A 5,572-nucleotide genomic window follows, 5' to 3' on the forward strand; every position below is an offset into this window, starting at 1 on the left:
TGGGTATCCTGATTGTGTCCCCTCCCCAACTCCCCCGAAAGGAAGAGGGAGAGGGAAGCATGGATCTTACTGTCCCTCCAGCCCAGAGATTCCTAGTGGGGTCTCATCCCTCCCTCCATATTTCCCGTCGCTTTGCGGTGGGGGGAGAAAAGAGGCCCCACCGGGATCCAGCTTTCCTTGCAGACAGTTAGGCCGAGTGCTGGACCGGCTGAACTTCTGCCTGCCTTTTTCCACCCTCGGGAGAAGGAGGCGGTCCCTCAGGAAGCTCCTCCCCTCCCTCATTTTCCTCCCCCCTCCAGTCCCCCACCAAGGGGGAATCCCGCTGGGACCGACGGTTCCCCATCCCTCCTCCAGGGGGCGCCTAACGGCAGCCTCTCGCGGCAGGTTCCCCTCCCCTCCTCTGACAAGCCCGGGTCCCTCCTCTAGGAGAGGCTGGGAACCATGGGCCCTGGAGTCCCTCCTGACGCCCTTCCTCCCCCTCCCCCTCCCCGCAGCCCATTTCCTGTACCAGGGGAAGTTCGAGTGCCATTTCCTGAACGGGACGCGGCGGGTGCGGTACGTGTACCGGGAGATCTACAACCAGCAGGAGTTTCTCCGCTTCGACAGCGCCCGCGGGGAGTTCGAGGCCGTCACGGCGTTGGGGAAGGCGGATGCGGAGGCTTTCAACCGGGATAAGCACGAGCTGCAGTACCGGAGGGCCAAAGTGGATGACTATTGCCAACCCAACTACGAGGCTTTCCAGAGCGGCCACGTGGTTGGCCGGAAAGGTGAGTGGGGGAAAGGGAGTTCCATGCGGGGGGGATGCAGGGACCCCCCCTTTCATTTCATTTATCAAGAGTCTCCCGGATAAAGATTTGCCCCTTATGTATTCTGTGCCCTCCGATCTATGAAACTTACTCATTCTTATTTATTGATATTTGTTGATACTCCTAATCCCTTCCCCTCCCTCAAAGCGGGGCTCTGGATGGTGTACGATATAAAATCACCCCTAAATAAAAAATGTATAAAAAATAAGGTTAAAAAATAAATTACCATTAAAAAGTTTGAAATTCTTCAATGATGACAATGAAACATGCCAAAGGAAAGAAATAAATTCCTCTCCTTCCCATCAGTCCCACGATCTTCCTTCTCTTCCCACGGTCCCAAGTTTCCCCTACCCAGAAAAACTTCTTTCCAGAATATTATACCAAATATTATATTTTTCAGGGGGGGGAAGGAATCCAGCCAGGTCTCTCTCTTGCCCAGTATATAGATATATTTCAATAATAATCTATAGTATATGCTATATAATATTTCAATATAATATTTTTATTAAATAATATTTATTAATTTACTTATCAACTTTTAAAACCATATCTCTCTCTCACACACAGAGGGAGTTTGCATGGTATACCCATAAAATATAAAACCACCAAAACATTCTATACAATTTAAGATTTAAAAGGCAGGAATGATTAAAATCCAGTGATAAAAATGCATGAAAGAAGGGGGCTTCAGGAGGCTGACCGGCCCCACGGCTGCCTTCGCCTCTGGGGCCTTTGGGATTTTAGGATAAAAAATGAACTTCCAAAGGCCTGGAAAAGGGAATCAGGGAAGGCTCTTTCGTCTGCTGTGCCCTGTCCCTCTTTTAGTTTTTTTTATTCTTTATATTTTATTTTATTTTTTTTTATTCTCTCTATATATTTATTCTTTAGTCATTTGTTCATCCAATTTTGTTCTCCGCACATTCAGTCTGGAATTCATTTTTACTCCTAAATTCTTCCCTGCAAACCTAGGAGAATAATTAACTGTTCATAAAAAAATCCCGACCAGATCCCAGGATTAAATTACAAATAACCAAACCTTCTTAAACATTATATAATTAGCTGTTCATCAGAGAATCCCTCAACGGAGAAAAACATTGTTAGCAAAAGTTCTCTGAGCTGGAGTGGATCTATGAAGGATCCTCTTGGGGGGGTCACTCAGCCCTCCCCCCATTAATCCATCCAAGAGTTGTGCATTTGCTGGAGGAGGAGATCAAGAGGGATCCCTTCCAAGGCTCTTCTGTGATCCTGGGATCTGCCTGATCTCCTCAGCTACCTTCCCTTTCCCCAAGATCCCCCCCCCCCGATCCTTTCTGCCCTACCTGTCAGGAATGGGGCAACTCACTGCAGGACAATTCAACAATTTTATTCAATTATTTAAAATAATTTTAAAAATGTTTTTTTTATTTTTGTCCTTCAGATTTCATTTCTTTCCTCCCTCGGCCTCCTTCCTTTCCTGATTCTCTTTCTGCATTTCTTCCATATTATGCCAGTTGTCCTAGACCCCTCCGTGCCCCCCCATCCCAGGTAGGAGGGTCGGACCCCTCCCCACCTCCTTCCTGGGGGGGGGAAATGGGGCTGGGAGGAAGGCCGGACGGCTGCAGGGAGAGGTTGGGGGGGGGGAACCTGGGCAGAAAAAGCCAAAGGTTCAAGTACAGATTAGGTGAAATCTGGCTCAAAATCAGGGGGTCCCAATGGGGAGCCTTACACTGGAGGTAGTTGTTGAATAAAGAGGCAATCCCCTCTCCCCCCTCACACGTCCTGTTCCTCCCCATCTTTTAACTATAATTTTATCTTGACTGGGAATTCCATTTTGATTGCTATAGAAATATTTATCTGTTGGGATTTTAATGTGTTAATGCTGTAAGCCAGGGCTTTTCAACCTTTTCACTGACTGTACCACTTTTAGCATATATGGGAATATTCGAGTACCACCTAGCAAGGTGTCAAACACTTGATGACCAAAAAAAACCTGTTTAAAGTTGCAATTATACTGAAATGACTTTTGACCGTTTTTCACACTTATGACCATTGCAGCAGGCCCAGGGTCATGTGATTTATATTTGGATGCTTGGCAACAGATTCATATTTATGATGGTCACAGTGTCCCAGGGTCATGTGATCCCCTTTTGCAACCTTTTGACAAGCAAAAGCCATTGGCAAATGGCCAAGTGCTAAGGCGGGACTTCCTTCCCTCCCTCCCTCCCTCCTTCCCTGCCTCCCTCTTTCTCATTCCCATCTCCTTCTGAAGGAAGAATTTGAACCCCCCCCCTATTTCCCCTCTTCCATATATTCATTGAACAAGGAAAAGCCTCCAGAGACAGAAAAGACAAGCCATTGAGGGAAGTAGCTTAAAAAGGCGCATTCCCCTTTAAGAATTAGCTACTGGCTAGAAAGGAAAGTTAAGGAGCGCAGTGGGCACTTAAGGAAGAAAAAAAATGTAGTAAGTACAGCTGCTGGCTAAGGCAGCCTCCTTAAATGGCTCCATTCATAAGTAAAGGAATGCTACAGGCAAAATCCATTCAGGAGAAAAATACTTCAAAATCCCTTGCAGCAAAACTTACAGCTAACAGCAGCAGAGCAGTAGAAGCTAACCTGAGACATCAGCCATCAGCCAAATAGAAATTGCCAAACACTCCTTAAGAACACAAAGCCCACATTGCACAAATCCCAGAACTTCAAAGTCACAAAAGCACATAAGAATCCTTCCACTCTCCATCTCCCTCCGTGATTCACCTCCAGCCGGTGCTGCCTTTCTTCATTGCTGCCTTTCTTCATTGCTGCCTTTCTTCATTTCTGCCTTTCTTCATTGCTGCCTTTCTTCATTCCTCATGGAGGACAACCCCTCCTCCCTACGTTCCTTGCCTCTTGGTTGCTGCCAGCACAGGTGGCTGCCACAGAAGTTGTAGATCCACTTGTGGCTGGCCTGCTTGATCTCCTCTCCCCCCTCCTCCTTCTCCTTCTTTCCATTCCATGCTGCTAGAGCTGACTCTGCCTTCTCCCAAGGCTGCTTCTTTTTCTCTCTCCTTCTCCCGCCCAAACTGCCTCCTTTTATAGCCTCTCCTGTCTCCGCCCCCTCCTCCTCCTTTCTCATGGGGAAGGGGGGTGAGCCAGAAGTGAGCCTGGGGCCTTTGCCTGAGCTGGCTCGTTCCCTCCCCCACTACACTTGGCTGGGCAGGGCAGCGTACCATCTGCCATGTGATCATCTACCACAGCTGGCACACGTACCACTAGTTGAAAAGCCCTGCTGTAAGCTGCCTAGAGTCGTTTTATCATGAGATGGTGGCAAATAAATTTAATAAATAAATAAATGTTCCGGTATTATACCTATTTTTTAAAAAATGTGGGGATTTTTTGAATGGAATTCCTGCAATTCTCCAAAACATGCTGTGTGTGTCTTCACTGTCTTCTTGATCTCTTTATGTCTCCCACACATCTGGCAGGAAATTCCTTCCATCCTGGGGCATTTCCAGCATTTATTCCTGTTGGACTTGTGCAATTTGATGATGGAAACTGATCCCAACCAGGAACGATTTATGTTTTTCCATCTTTCAGGATCCTATTTAATTTCATGCTGCAATTTGGTTTGGAAATGACTTAAAATAAATAATATTTTCAGGAGTGAAAAGGGATCTAGGCCTGAACTAACCAACTTGGTCTCCTGTTCTGGCCCCTCCTGTGTCTCCCCCATGTCCCTCCTCCCCTCCAGCCAAGCCAACCGCCTCCATCTCCCCCACCAAGCTGGATCCCGCTTCCCCCTACACCATCCTCCTCTGCACCGCGAGGGGCTTCTACCCCCTGGAGATCGAGGTCCGGTGGCTGAAGAACGGGCGGCCGGAAGAGGAGGGCGTGGCCTTCGGAGAGGAGCTCCAGAATGGAGACTGGACCTACTAGCTCCAGGTGATGCTGGAGACCGAGCCCCAGCGGGGGGACGTCTACGCCTGCCAGGTGGAGCATGCCAGCCTGGAGGCCCCGATCACCGTCCAATGGGGTGAGTCCCCCCTCCCTCCCCTACTGGTCTGGGGACCCCATCCTTCCCTGAGAAGCGGGGAGAGACCCTCCCTGTGGGGGGAGCTGGGATTGATTCTCCTGGGGGGGGAAGCTGGCCTTGATGCTCCTGCTCAGGGGGGGCTCCTTCTCCTTCCCCAGAGCTCCGTTCCTCCAACTCTGCCAAGAGCAAACTCTGGACGGGGATTGTGGCAGCCGTGATGGGGGTGATCTTCTTTGCCATGGGGCTCTCCCTCTACCTGAAGAGCAAGACAGGTGAGTCTGGGGGGCTGTATAAGAGATTATGGGGAGGGGACCATCCAGGGGAGGCCTCTCAGCAAGCTTAACAGATGGCAAGGAGGCTCCCCTTGGAGATTTGCTTGGGAAATTCTGTTCTCTGAGAGTCTACTGTATAAGTGAGCATCCTGCAACCTATTATGGGCTGTCAATGGGTAGGTGGACATTCTGAGTCCTCCAGCCCATGAAGGGTCCTGACTGGGTCTTTTTCTCCTTCCAGCAACTCCCATCCAGCCTCCTGCAGGTGAGTTTCTCCTCAAGTGATAGATGTTTCTTTAACATTCGTTAATTGTTCCTTTTTTTTTAATGTGCCTGAACAATACCTCCTCGCTGTGGATAACACAATTTTTTGAAATTTTGGGCAGCTTTTCATTACAGAGACCTGAAAACAGTGCAATCAAAAACAAACACACACACAGAAACACTAAAATCTACCCCAGGATGTTTCCAGGTTTTGGGAAACTGCAAAAAGGAAGGGAAGTCTC

General features: G+C 48.5%; 1 pseudogene; it reads left to right on the forward strand.

Moving 5' to 3' along the window:
• The first annotated feature begins 494 nt into the window (after positions 1-494).
• On the forward strand, positions 495-5,082 carry LOC107300530 (annotated as a pseudogene).
• The last annotated feature ends 490 nt before the right edge of the window (positions 5,083-5,572 follow it).

This window comes from Protobothrops mucrosquamatus, unplaced genomic scaffold, assembly GCF_001527695.2.
Source record: "Protobothrops mucrosquamatus isolate PMUCROS unplaced genomic scaffold, P.Mucros_1.0 scaffold7346, whole genome shotgun sequence".
NCBI lineage: Eukaryota > Metazoa > Chordata > Lepidosauria > Squamata > Viperidae > Protobothrops > Protobothrops mucrosquamatus.